This window comes from Arachis hypogaea, chromosome 9 (assembly GCF_003086295.3).
Source record: "Arachis hypogaea cultivar Tifrunner chromosome 9, arahy.Tifrunner.gnm2.J5K5, whole genome shotgun sequence".
In the NCBI taxonomy this organism is placed as follows: Eukaryota; Viridiplantae; Streptophyta; class Magnoliopsida; order Fabales; family Fabaceae; genus Arachis; species Arachis hypogaea.
The window spans coordinates 93,764,381-93,784,844 of record NC_092044.1 but is presented as its reverse complement, the minus strand read 5'-3'; the positions used below and the strand labels follow the sequence as shown (position 1 = coordinate 93,784,844).

At 38.9% G+C, this 20,464-nt stretch overlaps 1 non-coding gene across 1 annotated transcript; it reads left to right on the top strand.

Moving 5' to 3' along the window:
- The first annotated feature begins 684 nt into the window (after window positions 1–684).
- LOC112714108 (small nucleolar RNA R71) lies at window positions 685–792 on the top strand. The gene has a single exon (XR_003159064.1). It is a non-coding gene; the product is annotated as a small nucleolar RNA R71 (small nucleolar RNA).
- Window positions 793–20,464: the final 19,672 nt, after the last annotated feature.

Below are 20,464 nucleotides of genomic sequence, written 5' to 3'. Positions count from 1 at the left end.
TTTTCTTGCTCAGCTGACCCACTTGTCCCTCCAAGTTTCTAATGGAGGACCTTGTTTCAGTCATGAAACTTTGAGTGGTTTTGATTAGATCAGAGACCATGGTTGCTAAGTCAGAGGTATTCTGCTTAGAACTCTCTGTCTGTTACTGAGAAGATGATGGAAAAGGCTTGCCATTGCTAAACCTGTTTCTTCCACCATTATTATTGTTGAAACCTTGTTGAGGTCTCTGTTGATCCTTCCATGAGAGTTTGGATGATTTCTCCATGAAGGATTATAGGTGTTTCCATAGGGTTCTCCCATGTAATTCACCTCTTCTATTGAAGGGTTCTCAGGATCATAAGCTTCTTCTTCAGATGAAGCTTCCTTAGTACTACCTGGTGCATTTTGCATTCCAGACAGACTTTGAGAAATCATATTGACTTGTTGAGTCAATATTTTGTTCTGAGCCAATATGGCATTCAGAGTGTCAATCTCAAGAACTCCTTTCTTCTGACTAGTCCCATTGTTCACAGGATTCCTTTCAGAAGTGTACATGAATTGGTTATTTGCAACCATTTCAATCAGCTCTTGAGCTTCTGTAGGCGTCTTCTTTAGATGAAGAGATCCTCCAGCAGAGCTATCCAAAGACATCTTGGATAGTTCAGAGAGACCATCATAGAAAATTCCTATGATGCTCCATTCAGAAAGCATATCAGAGGGACACTTTCTGATTAATTGTTTGTATCTTTCCCAAGCTTCATAGAGGGATTCTCCTTCCTTCTGTCTAAAGGTTTGGACTTCCACTCTAAGCTTACTCAATTTTTGAGGTGGAAAGAACTTTGCCAAGAAGGCATTGACTAGCTTTTCCCAAGAGTTCAGACTTTCTTTAGGTTGTGAGTCCAACCATATTCTAGCTCTGTCTCTTACAGCAAAAGGGAATAGCATAAGTCTGTAGACCTCAGGGTCAACCCCATTAGTCTTGACAGTGGCACAGATTTGCAAGAATTCAGCTAAGAACTGATGAGGATCTTCCAATGGAAGTCCATGGAACTTGCAATTCTGTTGCATTAGAGAAACTAATTGAGGCTTAAGCTCAAAGTTGTTTGCTTCTCCCATAGAAGTCGGGAGTAGGTGCAGTAAAGTCACCCAGCACCTTCCTTGCATTGTTGGCATTGTTGTTGTTTTCGGCTGCCATGTGTTCTTCTTCTTTGAAGAATTCGGTTAGGTCCTCTACAGAGAGTTGTGCCTTAGCTTCTCTTAGCTTTCGCTTCAAGGTCTTTTCAGGTTCAGGGTCAGCCTCAACAAGAATGCTTTTGTCTTTGCTCCTGCTCATAAGAAAGAGAAGAGAACAAGAAAATGTGGAATCCTCTATGTCACAGTATAGAGATTCCTTGAGGTGTCAGAGGAAAAGAAAAATAGAAGGCAGAGGTAGAAAATTCGAACTTATCAAAGAAGATGGAGTTCGAATTTTGCATTAAGGAATAGTGTTAGTCCATAAATAGAAAGATGTGAGAAGGGGGGAAGTAGTTTTCAAAAATTAAGTAAAAGATTTTGAAAACATTTTGAAAAACACTAATTGATTTTCAAAAACCATGATTGAGAAAGAAGTGAAGTGATTTTTGAAAAAGATTTTGAAATTAGAAATCAAAGAGATTTGATTGAAAGCTATTTTGAAAGAGATGTGGTTAAGAAGATATGATTAGTTTTAAAAAGATGTGATTGAGAAGATATTATTTGAAAAACATTTTAAAGATTTGATTTTGAAAATTAATGACTTGGCCATCAAGAAAAGATATGATTCAGACATTAAACCTTTCTCAACAGAAAAGGCAACATACTTGAAATGTTGAATCAAATCATTAATTGATAGCAAGTATTTTTGAAAATAGAAAAAAAAATTGATTTTGAAAAAGATTTGATTGAAAAAGATATGATTTGAAAAAGATTTGATTTTGAAAAATTTTGAAAACCTGGAAAAAATTTGCATTAAAAACAGAATCTTCCTTCTTGTGCCATCCTGGCGTTAAACGCCCAGAATGGTGCACATTCTGGCGTTTAACGCCCAAAACTCTACCCTTTTGGGCGTTAAACGCCCAACCAGGCGCCCTGGCTGGCGTTTAAACGCCAGTCTGTCCTTCTTCACTGGGCATTTTGAACGCCCAGCTTTTTCTGTGCAATTCCTCTGCTGAATGTTCTGAATCTTCAATTCTCTGTATTATTGACTTGAGAAGACACAAATTAAAAATATTTTTGGATTTTTAATAATAAGGAATAATCAAAATGCAACTAAAATCAAATAACAATGCATGCAAGACATCAAACATAGCAGTTTGTATACTACTGACACTAATGAGAATGCACATGAGACACATAAACACTCAAGTCAAGAGAATTCAAAGGTCAGAGCAAGAAAATCATCAAGAATTACTTGAAGATCCTTAAGACACATGAATGAATGCATGTAATTGACACCAAACTTAAAATGAGACACTAGACTCAAACAAGAAATATTTTTGGATTTTATGATTTTGTAAATTTTTTTTTTTGGATTTTTCGAAAATAAAGTGGAAAAAAAGGTATCAAAATTCTTAATGAGAATTCCAGGAATCATGCAATGTTTAGTCTAAGACTCCGGTCCAGGAATTAGACATGGCTTCACAGCCAGCCAAGCTTTCAAAGAAAGCTTCGGTCCAAAACACTAGACATGGCCAATGGCCAGCCAAGCCTTAGCAGATCACTGCTCCAACAGCAAGATTGATAGAAACCAACAAGCTCTTGTGATGATGAGTTGAAACCTCGGTCCAATGAAATTAGACATGGCTTCACAGCCAGCCAGACTTCAACAGATCATCTTGAAACTCTAGAATTCATTCTTAAGAATTCTGAAGAAAAATACCTAATCTAAGCAACAAGATGAACCGTCAATTGTCCATACTCGAACAATCCCCGGCAACGGCGCCAAAAACTTGGTGGCGCGAAATTGTGATCACTACAACTTCGCACAACTAGCCAGCAAGTGTACTGGGTCGTCCAAGTAATAAACCTTACGCGAGTAAGGGTCGATCCCACAGAGATTGTTGGTATGAAGCAAGCTATGGTCACCTTGTAAATCTTAGTCAGGCAAACTCAAATGGATATAGGTGATGTACGAAAACATAAAGATAAAGATAGAGATACTTATGTAATTCATTGGTAGGAATTTCAGATAAGCATATGAAGATGCTTGTCCCTTCCGTCTCTCTGCTTTCCTACTGTCTTCATCCAATCCTTCTTACTCATTTCCATGGCAAGCTTAAGCAAGGGTTTCACCGTTGTCAGTGGCTACCTCCCATCCTCTCAGTGGAAATTTTCAACGCACCCTGTCACGGCACGGCTATCCATCTGTCGGTTCTCGATCAGGCCGGAATAAAATCCAGTGATTCTTTTGCGTCTGTCACTAACGCCCCGCCTTCAGGAGTTTGAAGCTCGTCACAGTCATTCAATCATTGAATCCTACTCAGAATACCACAGAAAAGGTTAGACCTTCCGGATTATCTTGAATGCCGCCATCAGTTCTAGCCTATACCACGAAGACTCTGATCTCACGGAATGGCTGGCTCGGTTGTCAGGCGAGCGCTCGGTTGTCAGGCGATCAACCATGCGTCGTGTATCAGAAATCCAAGAGATATTCACCCAATCTAAGGTAGAACGGAGGTGGTTGTCAGGCACACGTTCATAGGTGAGAATGATGATGAGTGTCACGGATCATCACATTCATCAAGTTGAAGAACAAGTGATATCTTAGAACAAGAACAAGCGGAATTGAATAGAAGAACAATAGTAATTGCATTAATACTCGAGGTACAGCAGAGCTCCACACCTTAATCTATGGTGTGCAGAAACTCCACCGTTGAAAATACATAAGAACAAGGTCTAGGCATGGCCGTGAGGCCAGCCTCCCAATGATCTAAGATAGCATCAGAACAAAGATAACTACCCCGATATATCAATACAATAGTAAAAGGTCCTACTTATAGAGAACTAGTAGCCTAGGGTTTACAGAGATGAGTAAATGACATAAAAATCTACTTCCGGGCCCACTTGGTGTGTGCTTGGGCTGAGCATTGAAGCATTTTCGTGTAGAGACTCTTCTTGGAGTTAAACGTCAGCTTTTATGCCAGTTTGGGCGTTTAACTCCCATCCTTGTGCCAGTTCCGGCGTTTAACGCTGGGAATTCTGAGGGTGACTTTGAACGCCGGTTTGGGCCATAAAATCTTGGGCAAAGTATAGACTATCATATATTGCTAGATAGCCTAGGATGTCTACTTTCCAACGCCGTTGAGAACGCGCCAATTGGGCTTCTGTAGCTCCAGAAATTCCACTTCGAGTGCAGGGAGGTCAGAATCCAACAGCATCTGCAGTCCTTTTTAGTCTCTGAATCAGATTTTTGCTCAGGTCCCTCAATTTCAGCCAGAAAATACCTGAAATCACAGAAAAACACACAAACTCATAGTAAAGTCCAGAAAAGTGAATTTTAAATAAAAACTAATAAAAATATACTAAAAACTAACTAGATCATACTAAAAACATACTAAAAACAATGCCAAAAAGCGTACAAATTATCCGCTCATCAATCGCTTGTCAGGTAAATCACATTATTGCTTTCTAGATGGTTACACAGGTTATTTCTAGATTCATATAGCTCCTGAGGATCAGGAAAAGACTACTTTTACATGTCCTTTTGGGACTTATGCTTATAAGAGAATGCCCTTTGGCTTGTGCAATGCACCAACTACTTTCCAAAAGTGCATGATGAGTCTTTTCTCTGATCTTACTGAGGACTGTATGGAAATTTTTATGGACGATTTTAGCGTTTATGGTGATTCTTTTACCCTTTGCTTAGATGGATTATCGAGAGTATTAGATAGATGTATTAATACGAACCTTGTATTGAATTTCGAAAAATGCCACTTTATGGTAAAACAAGGGATTGTATTAGGACATGTGGTATCTAATACTGGCATTTCGGTAGACCCAGCAAAGGTGAATGTTATTTCTAGTCTACCTTACCCCTCTTCTGTGAGGGAAGTCCATTCATTCTTTGGCCATGCAGGTTTCTACCGGAAATTTATTAAAGACTTTAGTAAGGTGGCACTTCCCTTATCCAGATTACTGCAGAAGAACATTGAGTTCGAGTTCAGTGAGGATTGCAAACAAGCATTTGATACGCTGAAGACTGCTCTAACTCAAGCCCCAATCGTGAGAGGACCCAACTGGAGCCAGCCGTTTGAAATCATGTGCGATGCTTCCAACCATGCAGTAGGAGCAGTGCTGGCTCAGCGTGAAGGTAAAGATCCTTTTGTTATTGCCTATGCATCTAAGACTTTAGACACTGCCCAGTCCAATTATACTACTACTGAAAAAGAACTTCTTGCTATTGTTTTTGCTCTGGATAAATTCCGGGCCTATTTACTTGGTACCAAAGTAGTAGTGTATTCGGACCATGCAGCTCTAAAGTATCTATTAGCTAAAAAGGAGTCCAAACCAAGACTTATCCGTTGGATACTGCTGTTACAAGAATTTAATTTAGAAATAAAGGATAGGAGTGGTAATCAGAATTTAGTAGCAGACCACTTAAGTCGCCTTGAACATATAAAGGATGATTCTACTCCTATAGATGATAATTTTCCTTTTGATAACCTGCAAGCAGTATCTGAGGTAGTCCCTTGGTATGCACCTGTTGCTAATTATTTAGTTAGCCGCACATTCCCTCCACATTTCTCTAAACATCAAAGAGACAAGCTGAAAAGCGAGTCTAAATATTATATATGGGATGACCCATATTTATGGAGATGTGGCGCTGACTAGATAATTAGACGTTGTGTGCCTCAATCAAAATTCCAGTCCATTTTAGAGGCCTGTCACTCATCTGAAAGTGGAGGACATTTTGGCCCTCAAAGAACAGCTAGAAAGATCTTAGACTGTGGATTCTGGTGGCCTACTCTTTTTAGAGACGCTGCTGAGTTTTGTAAATCTTGTCCCCCATGCCAGAAATTTGGTAATATATCCAGAAGGGATGAGATGCCTCAACAATATATGCTTTTCTGTGAAATTTTTGATGTATGGGGCATTGACTTCATGGGTCCATTTCCAAATTCTAGTGGATATTTTTATATACTGTTAGCTGTAGATTATGTTTCCAAATGGGTGGAAGCAATTCCTACCCGCACTGATGATGCTAACACTGTTGTTTCCTTTGTGAGAAACCATATTATATGCCGTTTTGGATCACCACGAGCGATCGTGAGCGATCAAGGCACCCATTTTTGTAACAGGAGACTAACAGGATTGATGAAGAAGCATTGGATAATCCATAAAGTTGCAACAGCTTACCATCCTCAAACTAATGGGCAAGCCGAGGTGTCGAACAGAGAAATTAAGCTTATCTTGCAAAAGATAGTAAAGCCTCACAGGAAAGACTGGAGCACTAGGCTACAAGACACCCATTGGGATGAGTCCCTTTCGCTTGGTTTATGGAAAAGCTTGCCATCTCCCAGTTGAAATCGAACACAGAGCCTTCTGGGCAGTTAAAGAGTGCAACATGGGAATTGAGAATGCTGGAGCTGAAAGGAAGTTGCAACTGCAGGAACTGGAGAACCTTCGCCTAGAAGCTTATGAGAATTCCAGAATTTGCAAGGAAAGAATGAAAGCTGCGCATGATCAAAACATCAAGAAGAAAGTGTTTCAACCTGGAGATTTTGTTCTCCTCTACAAATCTAGACTAAGGCTAATGCCCGGTAAGTTAAGATCAAAATGGGAAGGTCCATATAGAGTAGAGAAGGCTGAACCGTACGGAGTTTATCACCTAAGCCATCCTTCAAGCTCTGAACTTATTAAGGTCAATGGACACCTCATGAAGCTGTACCATGGTGAGAAGGTGCAGAAAAACAAGGAGCTCGAGATCTTCCGCTTGGAAGATGCCCACATAGCAGTAGATTGAGCTCATGAAGCGTCCAACTTACGGACGTTAAAGCAAAGTGCTTGGTGGGAGACAACCCACCGCAATATGATCGTTCTTTTCTTCACTTTTAGTTTTTTCTTCTTCAATGACTCTTCTCTTTATAATACTTTCATGTTTTTACACTTACATGTCCTTATTTAAAAAAAAAAATTTTCGCCGCGCGACGCGGTCGCATCAGCGACGCGTCCGCGTGGCAGGGAGAGTAAAGAAAAATAAAAATGAACAGAAAGTTATGCAGGAGCCGCGCTGGAGGCGTGCCAATGGCACAAATTACCTCACGCGACCGCGTCGCATGGAAATCATGGCTTCCCACGCAGTCGCGTGCCCCATGCGGCCGCGTGCCCTGAGTTTTCGACGTAAAAGGGTGCACAGTCACATTCTGTGCGAGAGTGATGCTGGATTTGTGCTGGAAGCACAATCCTTGTCACGCGATCGCGTCGGTGACGCGGCCGCATCGTTCATTTTATAATACACACTCATGCGATCGCGTGAACCACGCGATCGCGTTACCCGATTTTGGCAATTAACATAAATTGAACAGAGAGTTGTGCTGGAGCGAGGCTGCACTCGCGCCAGCAGCGCAACATAGGTCACGCGACCGCGTGACCGACGTGATCGTGTCGCCCTACCTGGAGCACACTCATGCGAGCGCGTGCCCTCCGCGGCCGCGTCGCATGCGCCGCACAGCTCAACCTAAGTTGCCAAATTATCTTATCTTCCTATCTCCCAAATCCTAATTTTTCTTTTCCCTCCTTCTTTCTTCTTTCACCCTTCCCCTTTCTATCTCACCTTTCTTTCTCTATCTCTATCACCCCCATTAACAAGGTTTTTCTTTTCTACTATTCTTCTTATTTTCATATGCTATCTTCTTTTCTTTTCTTCATTATTCTTATTTTCTTTTCTTTTCTTTTCCTTTTTACTTGGTGTTATCTATTTATGTGAGTCATTATTTATCATTATATGCTTATGGTTTGTTGTAAATTTGTTTGACAATCATATATATTACTTTTTAAGGGAATGCTTGCATGTTCAAATTCATACTTTCAAGCGCTTATTCTACATGCATGCTATGTGTTTGTGAAAAAGCCCATATGGCATTATGCACTTATTCACATTATTCTACTCTAATATGCAATGCTTGCTTTTCACAAATTCCTTTTCATATTTTATTAATTAAATTTAATTGTCAATACAAATGTGATGGCTAGTTTGTTACCAATGGTAATCTAATTTGGACATTAAATGTTTGATATATGCTACTCATGCCTTTGCCTGCATGCCAATAAACCTCTCGCATTCCATTGTCCTACATGCACTTGCTATATTTCCATTGATGAGCTTTTCACATGTAATCCAGACCATGCGTTACTGCCATTTATCCTTATTGTGCATTGATTATCACTTACACTACCCTCTTCTTTGCTTTATCTCTTTGCATTTAATTTCCTTTCTCTTCCCTTCTTTCAGGATGCCACTAAGAAAGGAAAGGAAAAAGCTACTTCCAAACCACCAGCAAGAAGAGGAACTAAAAGAGCATTAGTGGCATAGCCTTCTTCTACCACAGTCAAGCCCTCAACAAAAAGAGTTAAGAGGATAATAAAGGTTGACGAAAAGGAGAAAGCCTTTCCAGCAAAGGACGCTGAGCGATTTCCCAATCGCTACTGTGAGCAGATGTTCCCTATCCTAGCAGAAAGGAACTATAACAATGAATACCTTCTAATCCTCCCGTCCAATATTGCCACCTTTGTTGAGCCACAAATTGAACGAAGACAATGAGGTTTCTTACGGAGACAGCCGAGGCAGGTCAATCTCTCTTGGGTAGTTGAGTTCTACTCCAACTTCTACATACCGACCCTGCAGTCTGTTTATCTCCGCAGAAGCAAGTGCCCATTACAGAAGAGGCCATCTAGCAAGCTCTGAGTCTTCCCCCTTTTCCAGCAGGAATGGACGCTTTTCAAGAAGCCACCCTTTAGCGCCAGAGATACCAACTTGACTGGGACTCCATCCTCGGAGTCATTGCATTACCTGGCAGCCGTTGGATCTACGGCTACCACTGTACCCTCCCTAAGGGAATCTTGGCTTCCGCACTTACCTTGGAGGCTCGCGTATGGGCACAGATCATGTCCCATTACATCTTTCTGAGCACTCATGAGTCCTCCTTCACTGCAGACATGGCTGTTCTACTGTGGTGCATCCTTACAGACCAACCTCTGAATCTCTCAAGACACATCCGGAATGCTTTGGAGCATGTGCAAATCGCGGGCAACCTACCTTTTCCCGCCCTGGTCTCAGATCTTGTTTCTGCCACTGGAGTCTCCTACAGAGCTGGGGACACCAAAGCCATGCTTCCACGGGATGATCAATATGTCCCTAACGGGAAATACCTCAGACTTTCAGCAGCCACTACAAGCCAGCATACTGAGCCAGTTAAAGATATTCCTTCTTCAACACCACAAGCATCTACAACTGAGAAATTGCTCCAGCAGATACTTGAAAAGTTGGATCGGCATGAAGAGAAAGCTAAGATGAGAGAGCGACGTAACAAGCGCTGATTCACATACCTCAAGGAGCTGATCATGGGAAAATTCAAGGACTCAGACACTCCGGACTCCACTTCTTTTACCAGCACCGGGAGCCATGATAGTCCCGACTGTGGAGATACTGCTACCAGCCCACCCCTGTTCCTGACAGATGGCACCGAGGACGGTGCAAAGCCTTAAGTGTGGGGAGGTCGGTCAGTACCTGACTTCCGGAGGTAATTTCTCTTCTCTGTACACCAATAATTAGGATATTTTAGTTAGATTTTCTTCCCTTTATAGAATATAGTAAATTGCAGAGGTTAGAATAGTTGCATGCATGTTCCACTTAATTGAAAAGACAATAAGTTTCTTTTAAAAATCTATCTTTGGGATTAAATTTCACTAATTTTTCAGAAAATTTTTATGATAAATCTGCTTGAGTTGTATTTGGAACATGACGTTTGAGCTAAAGAACACACAACCTGTGAAAGATTTGAGCTTTATGTATGGTTACATTATTTAACCATAATTATTTTATTCTTGTGTGTTTACTTCTCTATGATTGTAATCTATATTTTGTTTTATCTTATATGTCCAATATTTATTATATTTACATGCTTGCACATGATTGAGGCCATTATTTGTTTAAACTCACTTATCCAAATCAAGCCTACCCTTTTCAATTACCCTTGTTAACCACTTTGAGCCTTTAAAAACCCCATTTGTTCTATATTTTACCACATTACTAACCTTAAGCTGAAAAACAATTGCATATCCCAAATTGAATCTTTGGTTAGCTTAAGATAGAATTGTGTGTGCTAGTTAAGTATGGGAAATTGTGGGAACAAAAGTTGTTAAGGGAATGTGTCATGAAAATTTAAAGGGAATTTGGATACCTACTCATGTGAAACCAAAAAAAAAAATATATGATGATAAATAAATAAATAAGGGGACAAAATTACGCCAATGTTAAATTCAGAATTCAAAAATCAATGCACATATGATAGAATCAAAATACAAAGTTGAAACATGAGTATGGGTTGAAAAAGGGAATTATGGGTAGCTAGGCATGAATTTAAAGTATATAGAGTATATGTATATTAGGTGAGAGCTTAGATTAATTAAAGATTCAATTTATAAAGCTCACTTAACCATATGTATACCCTTACCTGCACCTTGGCCCCATTATAACCCTGGAAAGACCTCATGATGTTTGCATTGGTATATTAACTGTTGTTGATTGGTTAGGAGAAAAACAAAAGTTAGAAAACATGACTAGAGAAGAATAGAGTGATTACCCTATACACTAAAGATCAGAGCGTACATACATTATCAGTGAGTGTTCGATGCTTGAATTTTCATGTTTCCTGCTTTCATAAGCTATCTTCTTGCACTTTTATCTGTTTTATTGTATAATGATAGAATTAGTGGAATTTAATTTGTAATTGTTTTGAAGGGCTTATTTACTTTTGATCAAGTGGACAATAATCATATAGTTGCATTTATTTATATATGTAGGATTGCATTGCATTTCATGAGTTTCTACATGTTCATACTTATTTCCTTGTCTCCTTCAATTTAGCATGAGGACATGCTAATGATTAAGTGTGGGGAGGTTGATAAACCACTATTTTATGGTTTATATTGTGTTTAATTGTGTGGTTTTGTCATGATCCTTACCCACTTATTCATTAATTTAGCATGCATTCAGATTTCCTTCCTAAATTTAGTACATGTTTGAAAATTGCTCCCTAGAGACCTTAATTATTTAATTTTAATTCTCCATTATTCCATTCGATGCCGTGATCTTTGCGTTAAGTGTTTCAGGCTTTTATAGGGCATGAATGAGTTAGAGATTGGAAAGGAAGCTAGCAAAAATGGAAGGAACACAAGAGTTTGAGGAGATAACCAGCGAGAAGTGACGCGGTCGCATGGCTCACGCGACCGCGCGAAGGAGCATAAATCGCAGTGACGCGGCCGCATGGCTTACGCGGCCGCGCGGATTGGAAAGTGCAAGCGATGCGGTAGCGTGGACGACGCGAACGCGTGGCAAGGAAAAAGCGCAAGCGACGCGTCCACATGGATGACGCGATCGCGTGACATGTGCGATCTGCATAATCTGCAGAATTCGCTGGGGGCGATTTTGGACCTTATTTCGGGCCAGTTTTCGGCCCGGAACAGCAAACTAGAGTCAGAGAATATGCAGAAACAACAGACATTCATTCAGTAGTTTGGAGATCTAGTTTTCTCTCTTAGGTTTTTCCCTCTAGTTTTTAATTTTTAATCTTTAATTGATCTTAGCATTGGAACATTGAGAAGAGTTATTTCCTCATCAAGACTTCATCACTCTAGTTTGTCTTCTTAACTTGGTTCTATTCTTCCATGTTCCTTGTTTTTGTTCAATTTTGTCATTCAGATACTTTTATGATTATTTAATGCAAGGATTATTTCTTTTTCATTCAATTTCAATTTCAATAACTATGTCTTTTTTTATTCCCTTTCATGTTTTATGGATTTATTATTTACAATGCATGAGTAGTTTCATTACTTGATGGGGAATTGATTAAAACGGAACTCTTGAGTTGGAAAGATTGAAAGAAAATTTGTAATTGGGTTAACTGTTGAATTACCATCCTGTCACCGACGCCAATCCCTTTGAACTAAGTGGGTTGTAACTTGTGAACAGATCCAGTAATTCAACTTGTTTGACTTTCCCTTACCTAGTAAAGGATAACCAAACAGAGCAACCATTAATTATAAATTAATCTTAAAAATCACTCCATCAATGATAGAGATCCCAACCAATCAATTCCCAGTCAAGGCTTTTATTCGTATTATTTAATTTCCCTCAATTTAAATCCCAATTTACTCAACTCAACTTCTTGAACATCTGATTAATAAGATAGCACACTTCTCTGCAACTCGTTGGGAGACGACCTGGGACTTAAAACTCCCTGTAATTTTAATTTAAACTCTCTGTGACATATTTCTAAATTGATAGGCAGATTTTTGGTGAATTAAGAACTATACTTGCAACATAATCATTTTAATAATTTTTAATTCACCAGCTTCTGCTTCCCATCAGTGAGTTCTAAACCGCATGCAAGTTAGGACCCACACGCTTATTTTTCATCAATGACACATTAACTCACTCACTCAATTCTAGTGAATTACCTCATTCCAATAATCCATGCTTTCTTGCTTGTGCATTTACTTGTCTTATTATCTCCTGTTTTCTATTTTCAGGATAAGTCATCATAAGCAACAATGGAAGCAGGAAAAGGAAATGCAGCAACCGGTTGACCCACCAGCTGGAGGTGGCAACTAGGAAAGTCACCGTACCCCCTTGCTTATCTTTGAGTGCACCGAGGACGGTGCAAAATTTTAAGTGTGGGGAGGTCATCCGACCACTCGGCGTTTTTGGGTGACAAGTTTCTAATCCCAACACTTTTGCATTTTATTTTAGGATTTTTAGTTGCATTTTCTTATTTTGCATATGTATATATTAAGCCTAGTCAAAATCATGTTATTTTCCAAGGATTTTATCTATAGGGCACCCCAATTGATTGAAAAAATTTTTTTAGAACTTGCTTGAATTATATATTTTGTGGATCATGTTCTTGAGCTAAGGACACAACCATGTGAGATTTGAGCCTAATTGTGTAGTTACATCATATATAACCACTTATTTTCATTATTGTGTGCATTATTCTCTTCCTATGATTGTGATCTTTGGTTTGTTTGATTCTTTATGTCCATTATTTTATGTATACATGCATTTATATGATTGAGGCCATTGTTCAAATAGCTCATTTACCCAAATAGCCTACCTTTTATCTTCCATTGTTAGCCAATTTTGAGCCTATGCTTAACCCATTTGTTCATAATTATAGCACATTACAAGCCTAAGTGAAAAATAATAAATGTCCCTTGTTTGGATCTTTGATTAGCCTAGGCTAGTGAGAGTGTTTATCAATTGATTTTGGGAGAGTTGGGAACATTGGGTAGAGATAAAAGTGTGTTTGTGTTTCTATTGGAAAATTTTGGGAATTGGGTACATACTCATGTATTAATCATGTGTAAATCATATGCATTGATGTTCTTGTATATATTTTAGTTTGAAAAGAAGAAAAAAATGAGAAAAACAAAAAAAAATATAGAAAAGAAAGAAAAAAGAAAAGCAATAAAACGGGGACAAAATGCCCCAAGTAAAGCTAAAAAAAAAATCAATGCATATGTGTGGTGACCAAAAATAGAATGCTGAGTATGTGAAAAAGTGAAGAATGGGTATAGGTTGTCATAGGTTAGGTGGGAAGCTTAGGTTAATCAAAGATTCAAATTCTAGTCCACTTGACCATATGCATCCTACCTTGACCCTAACCCCATTACAACCTATGGGAAGACCTCTTGATATTTGTATGCATGCATAAAGTAATTGTTGATTGTTAGATGAAAAACAAATCTTGGAAAGCATGATTAGGGGAGAATTGAGTGAATAAACCCCATACACTTGAGTGCATAGAGCGGATACACATCCGGTGAGGGTTTGATCGCTCAATTACATGTCTCCACCTATGATAATCTTTTCTTGCAAGTTTGTAAAATCTTTCAATGATTCAAGTCAATTGTGGGTTGATTTGATTGCTATTGCCTTAGCCCTTGTGCTTGTATATTTATTCTTGGAAATTGACTTGTTTTGACCAAATGGGTGCATTCATATAGATAGATCGCATATAGATAGGTTGCATTTTGGTTAGTTTGCATTGAATAAACCCAAGTTGTCCAAAAAAAATTCACCTCCAAAGACAAAGCAAAACAAATTCACCATTAAAAACAAATTCACCTCCAAAGACAAAGCAAAATAATTCCATAAAATAATCTTTATTTGAATGCTCTCTAAAAAGCCTCACATGTTGCTATAGTTCAGTACCTTAATAAATTCAGAAGTATCTCCTTCTTGAATACATACACACCCATAGAAGCAATGTATGGTTTCTTTATAGCCTCTTCCTTTGAAAGCCCAAAACAGTTGTATCTACTTCCTATATTATGAAGCAGTATTAGTTGTAAACCTTATTTTTGAAACTCCTAATATGTAAGAAGAAGCACAAACATGAGTTATTACCATTGCTTTTATGTCTTTTCCTTTGGGATTTTCACTGAATGAGAGAATCCTTCCTTTATCATCTATCTTCATTAGACCAAAATCAGTGGTACCAGAAAATTTTTGCTTCTTTTGCTCTGCATATTCAACAGAAACAGAATATATTACTCTAGCATAAAAATCACAAACTTTATTGATTCGCTACAAAAGGAAAATGATTGCGTGTGAATGGCTAATGCTAGCAATTTTTTGGTATTACACCAGATTTATTAGCATTACATCAAAATCCTAAGCAACTTCTTGGTAGCTTTACACTAGATTTAGAACTTGAGATCTTTACACTAGTTTTGTATATTTATTAATTGATTAATTAGAAATAAATAACAAGTAAATCTAATCAATAAATCATGCTTAAATTACAACTGAACTAGGCAGGCAACAATACAAATCCATAATAAAATTGGCTCAAACAGTGGAAAAAGATAAAAGGGGAAGACTATTGAGGAGATGGAAGAGGATGTTGCCAGTTATTGCGAATCCTTTAACACCTAATTCATACCTAAAAAGTGAATAATTACAATTACCTTGCATGCTAATCTGTTACAACAAGCAAACTTTTCCAACCTGAATCAACAAAAGAAATTACCAAATCATGAGAAAAGTTGGACCAATAGCTCGCATAGCAGTTAAAAAAAATTCAAATAAAGCAAGCAGAGAATTTCAATTATCTTCAATTTAAACGTGTTGTAATGATTCTTTAATTTTTGGGAAGAGATTCCCTATATTGAATTAGCACTTATGAAACTTGGATCAATTATCTTCAATTTAAACGTGTTGTAATGACCCTACTATCATTTCTGTTGTGCGGGTATGGGTTAATCCCTTCAGCCTTCTGATCCGCAAGGTACTTGAGCCTGTTCTCAAGGTATTGCTGCACCCAAAAAGATATGGAATATTTCAGAAAATCAAATCATTATTGAAAAGCATTGCAATGCTGCAATGAAACTTACAGTGGGGTCCATATTTGGCACGCTGAGCCCTCAACTTGCCACTAACGATGACCTGCGCAGAATAAAAATGTTATCGCAACCTAAGCATAGCAACAAGGAAACCTGAAATTAGATGTTGTCAAGAACAAACCTCGCATCCCTTGGTGCCATTTTCCATAACAAACCTCAAAACACCATAGTAGGCCTTGCAAAAGTAGTTTTAGAGATAAATTTCATATTGTTTAGTGGTACAGATAAACAGCAATGTAAGTATCCTATTCATTAGAAGAATGCACATACAGCAACCTGACTAACACCATCCCCTAACATCTAAAAAAATGAAGATTCAAATAAATACAAAACATAATTTATTCAAAAAATAAAATAAAATTTACAATGTAACAAACCAATCAGAGCAATATAATGACATAGCAAAAGAAGCAGTAGCTAAAGAGTTAATATTAAAAGATTTATCCCCCCAGCAATACAACATGAATATAATAGAATTTCATGAATATAGATGATATGGAGGACATAATGATTTAGTCATCTTCCGACACAAACTTGGTGCAGCAGGCCCCAAATTTGCTTTAAAGATGACAAAGCATGCTATTCTACAATCACCAAATCAAACCAGAGAAATCCGAGAAAGCAGCCACAAATTTGCAAGTCATGCTAAATGGAGCATAAATCATTTTAACTTTTTAATATCAAGCAAATCTAGCAAAGTTTAAGCTGGAATTCATACTCCTCTTTTTCTTATTACATTCTTTGGAGCATGAAACCTCAAAATTTGATTTCTCAATAAGACTGAAAGCTCAATTGTCAAGAAATTCATACAAATAAAGATCCTAGTTCAGTTCATGAAAACCTTTACAAAGTAGGAACAAATCCTCACCTCAATGACTCGGAACGACATGAGAATTAGTTCCATAAGATTTGATAGCATCGATCACACTATTGCAGCTTCAATCGAAGCTTCCAGAGACTCCCGCTCGCTCGCCTTCTAGATCTGCTCCAATAGTGTCTGCGCCGAAACTGTGCTCTGAGTTCTTCAAGCCACCGGAGTAAAACCAGAACCACCAGAAGAACCCGCCGGGGAAGACGACGCATAAGCAGAGGAGAGGCTCCACGATCACCTTGTCCTTCATTCATAACTCCAGCGGTGACGTGTCGACGAAGGAAACAATAACGGCAACAATGGCAGAGATGAATGGCGGTGGCGGTGGCGGTGGCGGTGGCAGTGGATTCTACAGTTTTGATCTCATTCTCATTCGTTTTCTCCCTCTCGAAGCCCTGTTTGATTTTTTTGTATGGGCTAAGTGAATATTTGTTTGGGTTAGATTGTTTTATAATTAATTGAATTATGAGTATTATAATAGTGGGAGTTTTTATTAAATTATTTAAGGAGTTTTGTAATTTATCACAAATAAAATATATTATGGAGGTTTTCAGTAACTCCCATTAAAAAACTACCACAAATAAATACAAATTTTGTAGTGAGTGTGTCCCTCCATCACTGATAAAGGCTCTAGGAACTCCAAATCGGCTGAAGATAACTTTTCTCAAGAAGCTTATCACAACCTTGTTATCATTTGTTGCTGTGGCTATGGCTTCTACCCACTTTGACACATAATCTACAGCCACCAATATATAATTGTTTGAGTAGGAGGGTGGGAATGGTCCCATAAAATCAATTCCCCACACGTCAAATAATTCAAATTCCATTATAAACCTCTGTGGCATCTCATTCTTCTTTGGTAGATTACCAGCCATTTGGCATTCATTGCACCTTGACACCAACTCCTTTACATCTTTGAATATTGTTGGCCAAAAGAACCCATGTTGTAGCACCTGGGCTGCAGTTTTTTCTCCACTAAAATGACCTCCATATGTGGATCCATGGCATTGCCATAACACTTCTTGCCCTTCCTCTTGTGAAATACACCTCCTCAAGATTCCATCAACACCCTTTTTAAACAAGTAGGGCTCATCCCAGATGTAGTGTTTAGCATCATTGAGTAGCTTCCTCCTCATGTACTTGTTGATGTTGGTGGACAGCTCCCCAATAGCCTTTAAGTTGGCTATATCAGCAAACCAAGGGCTTTCTTGAATCATCATCAACTGCTCATCAGGGAAACCTTCATTCACTTCAAATTGCTGTGCTTCATCCTCTCCATGTGGGATTCTTGATAGGTGGTCAGCCACCTTGTTCTCTGCTCCACTTCTATCTTTTATCTCTATGTTGAACTCTTGAAGTAGCAAGACCCATCTTATCAACCTCGGCTTGGATTCTTGCTTGGTTAGCAAATATTTAAGGGCTGTATGATCAGTGAAAATAGTAACTTTAGAGCCAATAAAATATTATCTAAATTTATCAAATACAAAGACTATGACAAGAAGTTCCTTCTCTGTAATGGTGTAATTCCTTTGATTATCATTGAGGATTTTGCTACCATAGTAAATAACATGCACCAATTTATCTCTCCTCTGTCCTAAAACAACACCAACAGCAAAATCTGATGCATCACACATCAACTCAAAAGGTAAATCCCAGCATGGTGGTGCTATGATAGGTGTAGAGAAAAGTCTATTTTTAATCTCATCAAAGGCTAGCGTGCATTCTCTATCAAAGATAAAAGGTACATTAGAGACAAGCAAGTTACTTAAAGGTTTGGTAATCTTTGAAAAATCTCTAATGAACCTTCTATAAAAGCCAGCATGTCCTAGAAAAATTCTAGTTGCTTTGACATTGCAAGGTGGGGATAACTTTTCAATCACTTCCACCTTAGCCTTGTCCACCTCTATGCCTCTTTTCGAGATCTTATGACCAAGAACCACCCCTCTGTAACCATAAAGTGGCACTTCTCCCAATTCAAAACGAGGTTGGTTTCTTGGCATCTCTTTAGCACCAAGGCCAAGTGGTGTAAGCATTTAGAATATGAATCACCAAATACAGAAAAGTCATCCATAAACATCTCAATAAACCTTTCAATCATGTCTAAAAATATGGAGAGCATGCACCTTTGGAATGTTGCAAGTGCATTGCACAATCCAAAGGGCGTCTCCTATAAGCAAAGACACCATAGGGACAAGTAAATGAGGTTTTCTCCTGGTCCTTGGGATCTACAACTATTTGGTTGTAACCAGAATAACCGTCTAAGAAGCAATAATATTCATATCCCACAAGTCTTTCTAGCATTTGGTCCATGAAAGGTAGGGGGAAGTGATCCTTCCTGGTAGCTTTATTAAGCTTCCTATAATCAATGCACCTGCGCCAGCCAGTCACTGTTCTTATTGGTACCAATTCATTCTTCTCATTTGGCACAACAGTAATCCTAGCTCCCTTCTTGGGGACAATTTGCACAGGGCTTACCCAGGGGCTGTCTGAGATTGGGTAGATCACCCCTGCTTACCACAACTTCAACACCTCCTTTTGTACCACTTCATTCATTGTTGGGTTTAGCCTTCTCTGCTGTTGTCTTGAGGGCTTTGCACCTTCTTCAAGTAGGATTTTATGCATGCACATTGAAGGACTGATTCCCTTTAGATTTGCAAGTGTCCACCCTATAGCATCCTTGTGTTGTTTCAGCACTTGGATTAGCTCCTCTTCTTGTTGTTCATTCAAACTTGAATTGATGATCACTGGGTATGTGTTGTTGTCACCCAAGTAAGCATATTTCAAGCTCGGAGGCAGAGCTTTGAGTTCCAACTTTGGTGCCTCTACTTCTAATTTTCTTGTCTCGTCCAGCATGATTAGTTCTTCCATAGTCTCTAGTGGTAGCTCACCACATGAGGTTTGTTGATCTTGCTCTTTAATTTCTTCACATTGTTCTTCCTCTAGGACTCCTTGAACGAGATTTTCAATTGTGTCCACCATTATACATTCTCCAATGGATTCATTGGGGTAGCTCATTGCCTTGAAGACATTGAAGACCATTTTCTCTTCATGTAATCTCAAGACTAGCTCCCCTTTTTGAACATCAATTATGGCTCCAGCTGTAGCTAGGAATGGCCTTCCTAGGATGATTGATGTGTTGGCTTTTTCCTCCATGTCGAGCACAACAAAGTCAGCTGGGAAGATGAACTCTCCCACTTTTACCAACAGATCCTCCACCACACCATGGGGAATTTGAAGGTCCTGTCTGCAGGTTGAAGGACCATTCTTGTGGGTTTTGCTTCTTCTATTCTCATCCTCTTCTTCATGGCCAAAGACATGAGGTTGATGATGGCTCCTAGATCACATAGTGCCTTCTCAATGTTCATATCCCCAATGATGCAGGGGATTTGGAAGCTCCCAAGATCTTTCAATTTTTGGGGGAGCTTCTTTTGTATTATAGCACTACACTCCTCAGTGAGCACTACAGTCTCCTTTTCTCCCCAATTCCTCTTCCTTGTCATGAACTCCTTTAAAAACTTGGCATAGAGTGGCATTTTCTCTAATACCTCAGCAAAAGGTATGTTGTTCAGGAGCTTCTTGAAGATTTCTAGGAATCTAGAAAACTGGCTGTCCTTCCCATCCTTCCTCAGTCTTTATGGATAGGGTGCTTGATGCGTGAGTATCTTTCTTATCTTTTCCTAGTGAATTTGCACTTAAATTGTTGAGTTTAATCAAGAATTAATTATCTTTTAGCCACTATGGATGCTACTTTGAGTCTTGTGCATTTCTGTTTTTTTAAGTAGCATTCAGCTGGATTTGATGGAGTTTCTGCAACACAAGAATTAAAGGAGAAAACCAGTGAGGAGCGACACGTACGCGTACCTGACGCGTGCGCGTGATTTGGAGCTTTCCATGGCGACGCTTGCGCGTGGATGACGCGTACGCGTGATTTGAAGATTTGCACAGCAGCGCGTGCGCGTACTTGACGTGTAC